The sequence below is a fragment of the Lissotriton helveticus genome, chromosome 4_1 (assembly GCF_964261635.1).
Source record: "Lissotriton helveticus chromosome 4_1, aLisHel1.1, whole genome shotgun sequence".
Classification (NCBI taxonomy): domain Eukaryota; kingdom Metazoa; phylum Chordata; class Amphibia; order Caudata; family Salamandridae; genus Lissotriton; species Lissotriton helveticus.
The window spans coordinates 1,602,765,117-1,602,782,364 of record NC_136063.1 but is presented as its reverse complement, the minus strand read 5'-3'; the positions used below and the strand labels follow the sequence as shown (position 1 = coordinate 1,602,782,364).

The 17,248-nt window shown below is 45.3% G+C and overlaps 1 pseudogene; it reads left to right on the top strand.

Moving 5' to 3' along the window:
- The first annotated feature begins 13,343 nt into the window (after positions 1-13,343).
- On the top strand, positions 13,344-14,156 carry LOC144828186 (uncharacterized; annotated as a pseudogene).
- Positions 14,157-17,248: the final 3,092 nt, after the last annotated feature.

Genomic DNA, 17,248 nt, shown 5'->3' with positions numbered 1-17,248 from the left:
AGTAGGTGCGTGACTGACTGTAAAAGTGAGTAATTGAACATGTCTTACTGAATGCATGGGTTAGTGACTAAACAGTGTGAAAGTCTGTATTAGTTTCTCCGTTGGTGTGTAAGCGGCTTCATGGGTTGGTGAGTAGCTACATGAGTGTCTACATGGGTTATTGATTTGTTGTCTGAGTATCTGTATGGGTGCCGGAGTATCTGTGTGGGTGGGTTGGGAAATGTGTGACTCTGTGCATAATCCCCAGTTGCTCTCTCTCCAATGGCAGCAAGCGAGAACTGCGATTCCCAATTGGCGATTGAACCCGGACACACTAGAAGATCAGGTATTTCGGACTGAAGTACAAGAGGGAGTGGAGACATACTTTGCAGTTAACGAGGGGTCAGCATCTACTAGAGGGCTTGAATGGGACGCATTTAAAGTGGTAGCGAGAGGCCTGTGTATTGGTAAACATTGCGGGGTCAGGAGAGTGATATTAGGAGAGGTCATGAGGGCAGAGGAGGAACTGAGGAAAATAGAGCAGCAAAGACCGGAGCAGGGAGCGTTGCAGGCACAGCTTATGGAGGCTAAAGAATTAGTCGCAACGGAAACAGAAAGGTTGCGCTGCTATGACTATAAGCAGTATACGGCAAGGGTCCATGATGAGGGTGACAAAGTAGGAACGCTGCTAGCGAGGCTGGCGAACCCGGACCCGAGGGGGTGCTTGATCTTGAGCATGAGGACAGATTCAGGGGACACGGTCTATTCCCAGACGGCGATCCTCACGTGCTTTGCGGAGTATTATGAGACCTTGTACCGGAGTCGATTGATAGCGGGGGCTGAGGATATAGAGGTTTACCTAGCGGATATTCGATTTCCGCAGTTAGAGGAAGAAGACGCTAAGACCCTGGGTGCTGCGATTACGCTGGCTGAGATTAGGGGAGCTATTAAACAGATGGCGAGGAGGAAGACTCCTGGGGTGGATGGCTTTCCAATAGAATTCTATGCCGAATATGTTGATACCTTGGCGCCCCGGTTGCTGGTGGTCTACAATGAAGCACTGGAGCGAGGCTGCCTACCCGGTTCTATGCGAGAGGCTCTGGTTGTACCCCTGCTGAAGCCAGGTAGGGATGGCACGGACGTGACTGCATACAGACCGCTGTCCATGCTGACGGTGGACTATAAAATCTTGAGCCGTATCCTGGCTACCAGATTGCTACCATACATGACGACATTGATTCACGAGGACCAAGCTGGCTTTATCCCCACCCGGAACACTTCGGCTAATATCCGACGCTTGATACGTGTCTTGGGGAGTGATCTGGAACCGGATGAATGGCCGGCGGTATTATCTATTGATATAGAGAAGGCGTTCGATAGCTTGGAATGGGCTTATCTGGATAAAGTACTAGAGAGGTTTGGCATAGGTGCCAAGTTCCGGCGCTGGACGGGAGTATTATACACCTCGGCCACTGCTAGGGTACGATTGGGTTCAGTGATATCAGCTGCATACCCGGTACAGAGAGGTACGCGTCAGGGATGTTCCTTGTTGCCTCTGTTGTTTGCGCTGGCGATCGAACCCTTGGCGATTCGCGCTCGGACGGGAGAAGCATACAGAGGGATCGTCTACCGAGGTGAGCATCATTATATCTCGCTTTATGCGGAGGATCTCTTGATGTTCCCGGAGGACGCGGCGGGAGCATTGAAGAAGGCGGTAGCTATGCTAGATGCATTTGGAGCTGTGTCGGGCCTCGGGGTAAACTGGCGCAAAACTTGTGTTTTCCCTCTGAGGGCAGACGCGCCCAAGCCGCCACTGCCGGCGGATGTGCTCTGGGAAGGATCCTGCTTTACCTACCTTGGAGTGAGGATCTACCGTGGGGCTGAAGACTTGTTAGAAGGCAACATTGGACGCTGCATTAGAGCACTGAAGGGCTCGGTGGCATTTTGGGCCACGCTCCCGTTGTCAGTGGTCGGCAGAGTGGCACTACTCAAGATGGTGGCTGTACCGCGCCTTTTGTACTATTTCAGGACGTTGCCGGTGTGGGTTCCACCCCGGTTCTTTAAGGACCTACGAACCCTTACTATCGGGTTCCTATGGGGGAGCGGAAGGAGAAGGGTGGCGTTGGATACACTGCGCCGGCCGAAATCAGATGGGGGAATGGCGGTGCCGGATTTCGAATTATATTATTTGGCGGCGCAGCTGCAGATCCTTACGCAACACGTAGCTAGAGAATTCAGGGGCCCTGACCTGCTCCGAGGGACCGGGATACAGAGGCATGTATTGTCCTATATTGTCCTGCAACAACACCTTGATGCGGGAGACCTCACGCTCGAGGAAAAGACGTTGAGGTTGTGCTGGAATAGGAGTCAAAAGCGAGCAGGAGTGGTACATCCGTATGCCCCGGAAATACCCCTGGGTATGCTGACGGCCTTGCCGCATGGGGGGGATTGGTCGCCCCTTATGGACTGGGAAGAGATGGGGCTCCACATGGTGGGGGACCTGTACGCCGACGGCGAGATGCTTCCCTTTCGAGTGGTGCAGGAACAATTTGGAATCCCGGCGGGGAGTTTCCTATTATATATGGCTGTGACTAAGGCAATTAGGAAACATTGGAAGGTGGGGCTCTCAGAGCCAACGACCACAATGGCGTGCCAATACGTGATGATGTCGGCGGGGACATTTAAAGCGGTGACGTGTTTGCATTCCCGAATACTTCATGAAGGCCTAACCCCCCTGACGGCGTTGAAAATGAAATGGGAGGAGAGTGTAGGGAAACCCATACCAGATGCAACATGGGGACAAATCCTGAGGAGAACATGGAAGGGTTGTAGGAATGCCCGCTTCCAACAGGTACACTTCTTTATAATACATAGGGCCTATTTAACACCTGGCAAGATACAAAGGCATTTTCAGGCGCTGGGGGCGGCATGCCCGAGGTGCTTCTTAGTAGGGGCGGAACTAGATCACATGATGTGGGATTGCCCGAAGCTGGGCTTGTATTGGACAGAAGTAGGAGAGCTATTGAAAGGGGTGACAGATAGACAAATGACTTTTGATAAGGCAGTCTGCCTGCTCCTTTGGTTCCCGCACACGAAGAAAACGAAGATCACCAGTAAATTCATGGACCTAGGACTCATTTTAGCCCAGAGAGAGATCACCTGGCACTGGAAGTCATCGGAGGGCCCGTCCAGCAGGCGCTGGGCAACGGAATTTGAAAAGTGGGCCAGAAGAGAAAATATGGTCCGGCTTAGACAGGCGACCCGCACGGATAATGAAAAGGGCTTGGAGGCAGCACGGATGTGGGAGGGTCTAGTAGTTGCCCTACATGAGTACCGGTCATGGGAGGGAGATCAGGAAGAAGAGGGCTAACGGAGAACTCCAGGTGACGCACGACTGTATGAATGTTGTTCCCTCGGCTCCTGTTTAACGAGATTAAATCCTGAATTCGGCTCACACCAGCGAAAATTAGGGGGTGGGTGGGAGGTGGGGGGATGGAAGGCCACTACCGAGAGAGTGACATTGACTGCTGAGAGTGATTCGAGAGCTAGTGGTAGAATGATGGGTTTTCTAGCTAAGTTCTACTAGGTGGGACGAAGGACATGAGACTTGCTCACTACTCTCTATGGTGACCGGGGGAACGGGTTATTTGTTGGAGTTAGGGGTTGAGTAGGTAGGGAAAAAGCGGATTTTTTACACAAGCCTAACTATATTGATGTCAAGTGAATTTTAATGCTGCGGTATTGTCACCTGGTTTCTGTACGGATTCTTAGATGTCGCCGCCCTACCTCCAGGATGTGGGCTGAATGGCTGTGTACAATACTGTTCACGACTGAAAACCAGTGATATGTGGAGATGGGCGGGACTGTCCGAATGATTGTACATTTCTGATTCTGCAATAAAAATTGTTTTCCAAAAAAATAAATGGGTATGTGATTGATTCTTTGCATGACTGACTAGGTGTGTGAATAACTCTATGGATGAGTGGCGGAGTGTGACTGTATGTGCATATTACAGTACTGTATTGATGAGTAACTGCATGTATAAGTGACTGGATATGTGTGTAGATCTAGAAAATAGAGGGTGGTATGTAGTATCTGGCATTGTTGTGTGTATGGTTTCAAGAATAGTAGTCTGTATTTTAGAGTGGGTGTATCAAAGTTTATATAAGGGCATCAGTATGTGCATCAGATTATCACGTGGATGATGTCATCAGTGATGTCACTGACCATGTCATAAGTGATGTAATATGTGACGTCATCAGCAGAGCATTGCGGGCACGCTAGTTATAGTTAGCTTAACTAGAACGGGAGAATTTCTCTGGTTTTATATGAGTCAAATGTCCAACTAACAATTTTTTTTTGTGAATTTCAAACGTTTGTTAAATGCTAATTCCTAACTATAACATCTCTAAAACGTATGTTTTTAAGTGAATATATATATATATATATATATATATATATATATATATATATATATATATATACACACACACTCAAGTATACATGTTTGTGTTGGTTTTGAAAAGGATTTACAATCAGACACAATATTGTGGGACTCCATCAAGGCAGTTCTCTGGTTGTATTGATCGTTTTTCCTTAATGAAATCACCTGGCTACTACAACTAAAAAGCAATGAAATCTCTGAGAATTGGGAATGAATGAGTTTTCTGTTCTTTTAAGAAATACCACGAGGAACCTTTAAAATAACAAGACAACAAGACAGTGTACATACATCAATATTTGAATGTGATAAGACTTAATGCAAACAGGAGACTATTGTGGGAAAGGACTGACGGCTAGTTAAAGGTCACACATTGTAATTTCTAATATTTGTGCTAAAAAAGTTTATATGTAGAATGTATGGCTGCTTTTGTGATTTTCAAACAATGCTCTATACTAAAAGACATGCTCATTTGATCAAATAATGCGTTTCTTGGCTCTGTTTCTGTTGCTCTCCTCTAAACCGGCGTTAAATGAATTCCTTAACAAGTATTCACAGAAAAAAGAGGTAGCCAGGGCTATTAAAAGCTTGAAATCCTAGAAACTTAAGCTGTTTCTAGAAGAATTTCTAACCATTCTTACACTGTTGTTAATAGCATTCCAGATGCACGGGGCATCAACTTTATGGAATGATCTAATCTACAAGCTCTGATTTTGTTACCTCATTGTATTTTTAAGTAATGAAACTAAGGTCCGTTCAAGGGTATTAGGGAACAGGGCAAATTAGGTATCCTCATATTAAATAAATCAGAGAACCTCAATTAGAAACAAGGGGGCAAATGTACGACTGTTTTTTTGTGGTTGCAAATGAGAATTCAGCCCATTTGCGACCCCAAAAAAAGTCAGCCCATGTATAAACCATAATTTGCGAGTCGCTAACCTATTAGCGACTCGCAAAATATGGTTTGCGACTCACTATGAGGAAGGTATGTGCCTTCCTAACAGCGAGTGCAAATGGCATGTACCATTGTTTTGCAACCGCATTTGCGGTGGCAAAACACTCGCAGTTTATCGCCCTTTTCAAAAGGGTGGTAAACCATTCGCAAATGGGAAGGGGTCCCCAGGGGACCCCTTCCCCTTTGTGTATGGGTGCGTAAATATTTTTTAAGAGCAGGGCATAGTCCCGAGGACCACTGCCTGCCCTTAAAAAATGAAACTGAAAAGTTTCATTTTTCTTTTTTAAATGCATCCCATTTTCCTTTAAGGAAAATGGGATGCATTAAAAAAAATCTGCCTTATTGAAAAAGCAGTCACAGACATGGTGTTCTGCTGACCCCAGCAGGCCACCATCCCTGAGAGTGCTACCCATTCCCAATGGGGTGGCAAATTGCGCTTGCCTCATGAATATTGATGAGGCATGCAATTTGCGACCCCATTGGGAATTGCAAACAGTGTGTGAGGCACTGTTGTACATTGCATTTTGTGATTCGCAAATTGCGAGTTGCAAAACAAAGCAATTTTTGTGTCTCAAAATGCCTGCTTCGTACATCTGGCCCTATGTCTGGGGGTGAAAGGTAATGAAACAAGCATTAGCAAAGCCAGTAGGTCTCCCCTGTGTGAGAGCATTGACATTTTCCATGTCTTTTATCCATGTTTTACAGCAGTGTGGCGGCTGTTCAGCATGCCTAGAAGTCACTGGCATGGCGTTGAGGAGAGTAGCATATGGGAGAGAGGAGCAGAATATATGAAAGTAGGGTAGAGTGGCATAGAGTAGAGTGGAGTGGCAAATTAGACATTCTGGATCAGTAGTTGTAAGAGCTGAACAGCATGGATCATCTGATACATTACAGATTGTTAGCCAGATGCCACTACCTTCTCACTTTTCAGCACAGGCGGCAGAATTAGTGGCCATTATGGAAGCATTGCAGCAAGTTGAGGGATTAGAGGTCACCATTAACTCAGATTCAGTATTAGTCACCCCCATTGTTTCTAGCATTCACAGATGGGAAAGGAGATTTCTTAAATCTATTGGGTCCCTCATGATGCACCAAGATTATTGGCAGAGTTAATAAAAGCTCTAACTCTTCTTTCTAAAGTAGCAGTGATAAAGTGTGCAGCGCACACCAATCAGCAAGACCTTATCTCCAGGGGTAATGCTCTGGCAGATTGGACAGCAAAAGAAGCAGGCAAAGCATTCCCAAATTATAATGAACAAGATGAACACATATTACATATTATGACAAGCAGGCAACAGGATACCACTGAATTACCCCTCCCCTCCTCTCTGGAGACAGCAAAGTTACATTCGCAAGAACAAGCACTGCCTCATGAAAGGGAGCTGTGGGAACAGCGAGGCTGCACCTAGCCACCAACAGACTTCATTTATAGGCAAAAGAGAGTACAGGCAAGCCAGTAATACCACAAGCCCTGTTGTACACGGCTCTAGAGCAACCTCATCTCCCAACACATGCCACAAAAGAGTATCTTCTTGCTACAATACATGCAGATTGGTTTATTGCACAACTATCTGAACTGATCACTGTGTACATTGCAGAATGTACAGTATGTCAACAGTATAGCCCTAAGCATACAATAAAAATGATCACTTCAATAATACCACGCCCAATAGGTCTATTTAAAAATCTACACTCAGATTTTGTTGACATGATAGAAAGATGTAACAATTACGGATATCTTATAATAATTGTTTGCCCCTTCTCACAACGGATTGATGCAGGACCATGTGTATATTATGATGCTGAAGCAGCAGCCAAATTTCTGATAAGAGAGGTAATACCTATGTGGGGCATGTCAGAAGTGATCCACTTCGATAACGGCCCAACTTTGATATTGCAGCATTTCAACACATTTGAAACGCCCTAGGAATAAAACAAAAAACTGTAATCTGTCTACCACCCTGTTGCGTGGGTAAGGGACCGCCACAGACACCTAGTAGGGGTAAAGAAGGTTTTATTGATTTCAATATAGTTTATCGTTTTCTATTCAGACTGTCTGAGAAATGTCTTTAAAAGTCCTCTTTATAGTAGGGGCTTCGCTCTCTCTCGCTTCTTCTTCTCCCTTGTTCCCTTCTGGACTGGTGGTGGGTTCCTATCGGCTCCAGGTCCATGCGGCAAGAAACATAATAAATGGAATAAAAGCGTAAATGTACTTGTCCCTTGGCTTGAAGTGCAAGGGGAGGTAGTGAGTGGGGCATCCGTACACACGTGAGACACTCGTGACAGGGTTTCTTTAGACGCAGTGCTCTAAGTGAATGTGCCGGAGGAAACAAAATAAAACAAGCATTTACAATGCAACGGTTTCGCATTTGGAAAAGTTAGAGCTATTGGCATTGTAAATGACAATTTTTTTATTTATGTGTTCGTTTTGAAAACCGATAAATAAATGGCATTGTCATTTACAATGCCAATAGCTTAATCTCTCGCAAATGCCACACACACCCACACCCACAGAGAGCCCCCCACACAGAGCCCCTCCACACACACACACAGGGCCCCCCCACACACACCCACAGAGCCCCCCACACACACACCCACACAGGGCCCCCCACACACACTGCGAGCCCCCCACACACCCAGACAGAGCCCTCCACACACCCACACAGAGCCCCCCACACACCCACACAGAGCCCCCCCACACACCCACACAGAGCCCCCCCACACACCCACACAGAGCCCCGCCACACACCCACACAGAGCCCCCCACACACCCACACAGAGCCCTCCACACACCCACACAGAGCCCCTCCATCAACAGGGATGATCTGTGGTGCTGCTGCGAAAGGTCACCGCTCAGGCATGTGTGCACCCTGGTCGGGTGCCGTGAAGATGCAGCGCCTCGTGCCTCCAGGGTGGTGCTGACGTTCACTACAGGTGTGGCGCCGTGGCTGGATTCTGGGGATCACGGTTCGATCTCCAGCACCGACGGCAGATTAGCCCAGCACCATGTAATAGCTTGCTTAATCTTCCCGATGGCCCCAGCGCCTAGAGACCCTTACGGGTGATTGTTCACGCTTTAAAAATGTGGATTATTATTATTATTATTATTATTATTAATATTATCATTATTATCATTATTTTATTATTATTATTATCTAATGGAGACTGGTTTCTCCTGGCACTGCCATGGCTTACCTTTGGCTAGGGGTGACATGATGACATGAAGCACAAAGTTCATCGGCTGGGCTGGGGCTGTGAAAGAAGCATCCTTGCTGGTGGTTTGCACCAGGCAGACACCACCAGAGCAAGGACAGCCCCGTTGATGGTAACACTCATAGGCAGCACCTGAGGAAGGACATCACAAACTCTAACTCCCGCACAGAGAAAGGTAGTATGACATTGTTCCCCAAGAGGATGAACAAGTGAACTCAACTGGAATCGGATTGGATATTTTGTTGTGCTTGAAAGTATCGTAAGATTCCTCAGGACAGGATCAAGAGCTTTTGCAATGTATTCGAGAAGACTGCTAGATAAATTATTGCATGTACTGCTCCAATTAGTGCCTTCATTACTGCCCTCCATTGAATTGTGTATAGTGTCTATTTCTAAGTGGGCAGTGAAGTTGTCACCTGGTCTCTGTTGAATGCTGAGCCTCAAAACCCACACCACCTCCTTGAGTAAGCCTTTGACTGCTCGAGTTCACTACCCTGAGGGTCAACTGCTAAAGGGGCGTACTCAGTGATTGGTTTTGGGTCCAGCAATAAAGTTGAGTCCCTGGCCAGCAGTGGTAAAGTCTCTGATTGACACAGTCTGACTCCAATAAACCCTGGCAGTGCTTGATCTCTCAAAAAAACTTCCTAAAAAGTCTATTTAAGTACTAGTTATTGTGACACTATTTCAAATGCCCGATCCATACTGAGCTCCCTGCAGTCTGCAGTTGTAAGCCTTCTAACTGTGCTGTAATCAGAGAAAACTTCACTCTTCTCCTCCGTCCTTCACCCAAAACAAGGGTTTAAAAGCACTGCTGCGTCTTCAGTCCAGTAATGGCCCTATCATGTAATTAACAGTCACATAAACAGATTTATTTCGTATTATTGTACTTTGTTGGCAGTATCGACTGGTTCATCTGAATAGATTTCTACCAATGTCATTTGACATTTTTAACAGTGCTGAACGTCTCATGCAAACAGAGTTCCATTTACACTTTTGCTCTCGTTGAATTTATCTTCAGTAATTTGTGCAAAATTATATTTATTGAAATACCGCTGGGAACAACAGAAAATGAATTGTATGTCCCAACATGCAACTGACATCTAGCACCAATGAACTGCCACAAATAGCTTTTTTTCAAATATCTCTGATACAATCTCTTTCCTTGATACTGCCTGTAGGCATTCAGCTCAGGTGTTATGTTGGACGTCAACACACCTATTTTTTTTAGTTCATGAGTGTCGAAATCTGCTGCGGCCCATTTCCTTCAGTAGACGCCATGTTCACTTGTCTGATTCTGCTGTCCACTATTCCGGCCTTCAGTGCTTCACCCTGAGCATCATAACAAGGCTTTTCAGCAGCCGCAGGCAAGAAACCTATTATTTGTGTTTATTTGTTGCCATCAGTGAGTGACAATGGATGGGTCTCAATTAGGAGGCCTTTGTCTAACAAGACCACACGTATCACGTTACACATTAGGCTGAGGGGCAACACTGCTGCTCGGTGCAGCTGTAGTGTAGGTGTAAGTGCAAAACACCTTCATGTGTAATGACCATAATTTTTACAGAGCACCTATTCTATAAACAATTAGAGACCTCCTCTATTTTATACCAGGCGCTTTACTCACACAGTATTGAACCCTGGACGCTCTGTCATCATGGCAGAGAATGTCCGTCAAATCCAACGGTTTCTAACGACCTGAGTTTTCAAAATGTCGAGAAGGTCACGTGCTCGGGAGAAAAGCAATTTTCTTCAGAGACAAATTGTGCCAAGATTAGACCTATGCGTTAAAATCCGACCAAGTCCAAGGGATCCTTTCATCCTTCGAAGCAGAACAAATCGATTACCAATTGAAATCTGCCACTAAATAAGATGGCATGAAGCTACTTTTTTTGCAATTAAAATGTTTGCTTTGAAGTGCAAAGAATTTTAATGTTACAGACACTTAATCTAATAAAAACACTTTGAAGGACGGCGTTGAAAAAGTACATTGTATCTCTTCCCTTAGAGTGATTTTTGAAAACTGATGCAAGCTCTCAAGGACTGCAAACTTTATGGCAGCTTTTCTATATCAACTAATGAGTTTAACAATACTTTCCATTCAATAAAGTTGTCTGCCTGGCAGGCATTATTAGTACATAATTACTATGCCTATGTATGGATGGAGGATCTTCTTAGAATTGTCCCTTAAAGTCTAAAATATTAAAAACAAGTCAGGTCCCGGGCCGGCCGCCAATCACAGCGCGGCCCGGGAAATGACGTCACAGGGGTGTCCCGGGCCGGCAGCCAATCACAGCACGGCCCGGGAATGACGTCACGGGGGTGTCCCGGGCCGGCAGCCAATGACAGCGCGGCCCGGGACAAAGGGGCGGGACTTAAAAAAAGTCCCAGAAACGCCCCCGAATCGCGTTTTCACCAGAAAGCGTGATTGACAGCCTCTGTCTCCCAATGGCTAGCCTCCATTTATGGAGCTAGCCAATGAGAGACAGAGGCTGAACCAAAGTCGATATGTAGGATCATGAGGTTTCGCCATGGGCTGGACAACTAGTTGCCAACGCCCAGGGCGAAACCTAAAAAGAAAAGGTTACGGTGAGGACGCAGCTTCTAGCGCTACTGGGGAACTCTGTCCCTCCTCCCCACCCAGCTCGTGAAGCGTTTGCGTACCTGCTCAAGCCACGCTCCTTCAGGAGCATGGCTGGGCGGCTCGTAGGGTGGTTGGCCTCCTGGCTCTTCCTGGGATCGTCGGCTTCCTTTCTCCGCTGCGTCTTCCTGTCTCCCGACACTCGCGTCTCAGATCAGCACCAGCGTCTCACCTCCCTCCGCGTCTTCCTGGTTCTAAATATGCCACGCCCCCTTCCGGGATTCTCTCTGAGCTAAGGGCACGTAGGAGACGACGTCACGGGGCGGAGTCTCATCTTTCGGGTCTCCCCATTCAAAGAAACTCCCCTCCCACGACTCTTCGAGGCAGAACGGGCTTCTGGTTTCCGAAGTCCACGAGTCCTGTTGGGGAGAAATAACAGGTGTAGAGGGAGGATTTGCGCTCCACCAGTCTTCCGTCTCAGAGCCTTCAGCGCGAGGTAAGCCCGCCAGGTCACACACCCCCAAAGTAAATATATTGTGGAGTGCCTAAACTGCCCCCTCAAGAATAAAAAAAGCAAACTGTGTGCTACTCCGCAAAAGAAATGGCTGAATTGCCTACCACTGACTTTGTACACCCTCAGGAATCAGCCAGGAAGCAATCACCATTTGACCCCGCATTAAATAGTGACAGGACATTCCATGCCGACCCCTTTAACCATGGTGTGGCAAAAGACGGATGCCCGATGGCTGATGTTTTGGGGGATAAAAATAGTTGTTACGTGTCTGAGTTAATGAAGTCTGCTAAGTTATTCTGTAAACCGGTATTACACCACCACAGCTAAGCAGACCAGTCAGATACCCGTTGGCTGAGTCTACATCCGTAATTTTGTGTGCAAATGATGCAACAAGAAGTTCGAAGGTCCTTTCTCAGTGACAATGAGTATCCCCACAGCAGTAAAAGTGGATGGCAGGAAGCCATGGATCCACCTGTCGGATGTTCGACTGGACCCCACCTTGCCTCAAACACCTCCACTAATAGAAGGGGAACAAGAGGAGGAAAGAGAGACACAGTTGTAACAATGTCTCCTTTCAAAGTGCAAGTGGAGTATTTAGTCAACTCTGCTAGCAAACATTTATGTATTGCTGTTTGTTTTTCTTTTTATGCCTTCTTATGCTGGCGGCTACATTGCAATGATATTTTACCTCACATATGGCATTATGTCAAAATATCACACATTTGCAGAGAGCAGTACCCGAGTAGAAAATGATATCCCGTGGTATTCATTCTAGCTTATTAGATAATATGTGGTACCAACATATGAAGGAGATTGGTACGCAGACTTCTGAGGAGTCGTGTTTTTTTTGTTCCTTGATTCCACACGCCACCGGCTCCGATAGGTTACACTCATCCAAAGAGGCACCCTGGAATACTACCATATGTCTATTATACCTTTTCCTTTGCAGAATACGAGCACAGTTGCAACCCCTGCAGGTAAAACAGGGACAATTCCTAGTAAACGCCATGCAATGTGAAAAAGAGTTAGCAGATGTAATAAACATCCTAACAGAGCAAATAGAGCTAGTAGCGAAGTTAGACGTAATGGCTAAAACAGGGATTATGAGGTACAAGGGTGAAATGTGGAGAGTTAAAATATTGCAACAGGGATTATTAGGGGGTATCTCGACCTACAATTTTGTGTAAGAATTTCTCCAACACACCCCGACCACATGACTGTCAAGAGAGGCCATGTTTCCGAGTAAAAGGATCAGTATACATTCATGGTCATTGGCACCAATGCGCCACATTTGGGTGTAGTGCCCTTTCTCTACGGAAGGGAAACCTTAGAGACAATAGCACATGACAGAAGTGCCAAGCAGTGTGGGATGAGAACATATATAGATTAACTTGGATAGAAACACCTACAACTCTTCAAGCAGGTAGAAACCCCATTATTTTCTCTTTATGTCTCAGGGGAAATGGAACTGCCCCAGTTGGAAACAACACCAATTACAATACTACAACCTTTAATCCTGACATGCAATAGGGCACCTCCAGCTTAATGGACTACTACTGGAACAGCGGAGAATTGTTGGAGTGTTCTCTGTTCTTTCGTCACCGTGCACAATCCCTCTCTGGTAATTCCATGAGTGGACATCTCCCAGTTATATGACTATCCCATGAGCGATCCAACTACCTTGCTGCACCATCATCGGATGAAGAGAGCTGCAGAGTATTTTGGTGCTACAGCCTGGGAAGACGTCCCGCAGGAGCACAGTGTGTGTAATGATGCACAGCTATTTTTCGGCAGCATCCTTCCGTTCATTCAAGCAAAAGCAACTACATGTTGGCTGCCAATTACCCTCTGGGAACTAATGGAGGTCATAAATGCCACTGAGGATGGTTTCAATGCAATCAAATTAGAGTTGTGAGCTAGGAGAATAATGCTTATGCAGCATAGATATGTGTTGAACTTAATGACAGCCATGGAGGGGGTAGTATGTGCCAAAATGCAAACTGCCTGCTTTACGTACATTCCAGCCAATGACGCAGATAATAGAACATTATCAGAGGCCATACAAACTCTGCATACCTTGCAAAAGAAGATGGTGGATGAGGGTGATGCCCCCGACGAATGGTTCTCGGGGTGGTTTAGTTAGATATCATCCTGGGTGTCAGGACTATTTAAGGCCTTGTTGCCTATCTTTGTAGTAGTGGTATTTATGTTTTGTGTCTTCCAGTTAGTGATAGTGATGCTGCAAAAGGGTTAGTCAGAGGTTGGAAGGTATGTTCACCACTAGATTGGTCAATAAAATGCTGGGCATTGAGGAGAACATATATACACATTAATGACTCTAAGCAAAAGGGAAGGTGTGAACATAGTTGACATTTCAACTAAAGGAGGGAATGTTATAGTGAATGTAAAAAATGGAGAAAGCCCACCTAGGGCAATGCAAGCATCAGCAGAAAGACATGTAGAAATGACGTGGTAAAAGAAAAACACAGGCCCAAGCTATTTAAAATAGCAGAACAGAGAGCAAGAATGGAGTGGAGGCCCAGGAGGAAAGCAGAAACTAGGTTCAGTAGAATATAGAATTATAATTAGTAAACACTGCACAAACGGAAAGTCACAGCCTGCACCGCAGACATGCATTGTGAGGACACGTCTCTGAGATAATATGTAGATAAAGTAGACACAAAAGGAAATAGTTAAGTAGGAGGTTAGGCATTACAGAACAGTAGACTCGTAGCGAGGAAAGGCATTGCTAGGCTTCAAAACACGAGAGAGTCAAGGACAACCGGTAGTGCAGTGAGTTTGAAAATATATCAGTAACACATGCACTTGAGTCGCATTCCATAAACGTGTAGTTAGATGTTTTTGTGGAAACTATTGCTTTTTGCTGAAATATAAGAGATAACGATGTGTTTGAGGAAGGGCTTGATTTGATATGCAAATTACATTTATTTTTGGTGTTTACATTATATAAATAAATGCTTGTTATGTTGTAAGTTGAGTTCAGTTTCCAGTTTCATGGAGCTGACTGACCTCCTGCGCATGTTTGATAAACTCAATACTATATTGTCAACAGAAGTCGTGTTGTCTCGTTCTTTCTCCGGCAACAGTCTCAGGAGCACAAAAGACATCCTGCAATTCTACTGGTGCAGCTGGACTCTGCCTTCTGTGAGTCTTGCCCTTGTCTGAGGTGCCCTCCCATGTTCTGGGCCTCAGAAGTGCGTTCTTGCACCTGCTCATACATTGACATAGCAGTGACATTTCGCCAATCGGAACCTATGCATCTCCTTCAATGCCGAAGCAGTGGCCGCTTGACAATAGCGATTCTACAGCCGGCACGGCTCGACATCGACACAGCGCCTGCATCGCCAAGAGGTTCGACACCAAAGTTTCCATCGGCGACGTGAATCAGTACTGACGCTCACTTCCATCAACGGATCAACCTTGCGCCTCCTCGCCTCGAATTCTCAACATCAACAATTTGCTCCATCCAAGGTACTTTGTTAGCGGGACCTGTCTGAGTCTTGTAGTAGGCCTGCCCTAGGGCAACCTCAAGTAACCTTTTAGCACTATTGACTTTTAAGCACTGTTTTTGCATTTAATCTTTAGAAATTCATATCTTGAATTCTACTAATTGGATTTTTATCGTTTTAGTCTTATTTTGCTCAGATAAACATTATCTATTTTTCTATACCTGTGAGGAGTCTTTTTGTGGTATATTCATTGTATTGCTGTGTGTGTGTGTGTTGCACAAATACTTTACACATTGCCTCTTTACATAAGCCTGACTGCTCTGTGCCAAGTATCCAGAGGGTGAGTACAGGTTATATTTTAGTGTGTATCTAGCTTACCCTGACTAGAGTGGTGGTTTCTGCCTGGCCTGGGTGTATACCACAGCCAAACAGGTATACCATTTCTAACAATGTAATACAAATACAACCAAATACAATAGGATTTCAAAATGAAACATATCAAACCTCTACATGTCTATCAGGGTACGGAACAGAATATCAAACTCACAACGCAAAGGCGATAGCACCATAGTGCTTCCAGTCACACCACTGTAGACTTTCACCCAGCCTGGACATATACTTACAGTCAGCGTGATTATCCTCATGCACAGAATAAACACCACTACCCAGAATTAATTCTCATACACAGCTAGACTATTAAGGGTTTCATAGGACTTAAATCTATAACCTGGTGTGATGCAAAGGCACCTTTATTTAGCAGACAACCTTGTAAGGTTACGTAAAAATCTTAGATTTCAATAAATCTGTAACCTTTACATAAATCCAAAAACCTTTGCACATAGCAATAGCTTTTCATCAAAACCACAATTTACATAATGTTAGCAATTTGCGCAACACATTACAAGGCAATGCAGTTTTTCATGCATGCGCAAAACAAAACACCATTAACATAACACATCGTGGGGTGGGTGAAAAACAAATAATTTCATTCCAAAACAAGCATCAGCTTCTAAAAATGTTAACATTAGAATTAGACCAATTATACTTAATGTTAATATTATTTATGGTCTTAGTAACATCATTGAGCTATCACACTGAGCAGCAAGCACAAAACATATGGTGTCTCTCCAAATCACAATATGCAAGACAACACATTGCGAACTAGGCAATTCATCACTCAATGCTCTATTAATATCCACTAATATTCACATAACTCAACTCCTGACAACACCAACAGGTATACCAGCATAACATCAAGCGATTCCATTCTGACAATGTTTGGGGTCAAATATTTTTACTAATTTAAGTAAGTTAATTAATTATGCAAATGATGCTAATTAACTGCCGCCATTGTTTGCTTTGTTTTCCACCAAAATCCTGTCACTACTTTTTTTTTTTTTCAGAACAAAATTTTATTGTTTTGTTGAGTGAGATTGCAAGGCAACCACAGTACTCCGAACACCGGAGGAGCTGTGAGTATATGATCAAAATGCAAAGCGTAGCAATCAATACAGCAGTTAAGAATAAAACATACTTGTTGGAATTCTCCCACCCCCCCTGCCCCGCAATAACTACCCCCTCCCGGATCCCGCCCTAGCCCCTTTCACGATGTCCTTACAGGTCCAAGAAAATAGTCATTATAAACTGATGATGCATATCTTCCCTCATCCCGGTTCTCATAACAATTGTTCAGCAGCGACATCCCGCTGTGCCGGCGGCTCCAGCCACAACCCCCTGTACTCGGCCCATCTCTTCCATATTTTGTAGTGCTTCCTGGGGCAACCTCGGGCCTCAAACACTGGATGCTCTAGTCCCATACAGTAATCTAATCCCTGTTTCCACACTCCTACTGGGGGGGCCCTAGGGTCCTTCCACGCGCGGGCCACATCCCTTTTGGCCACAGTAAGGCCAAGGAGCAGTAAGTGTCGTTTGTAGATGTTCCCACCCACTTGTTCCATTACATGGAGAAGGCCCAGCTGCGATGTACGGGGGAGCCTCCAGCCCAATACCTCATCTAAGCAGTCCCACACACTCGTCCAGAATCTCTCCAGTGCCCCACAAGACCATACCGTATGTAGGAATGTGCCCACCTCCCGGC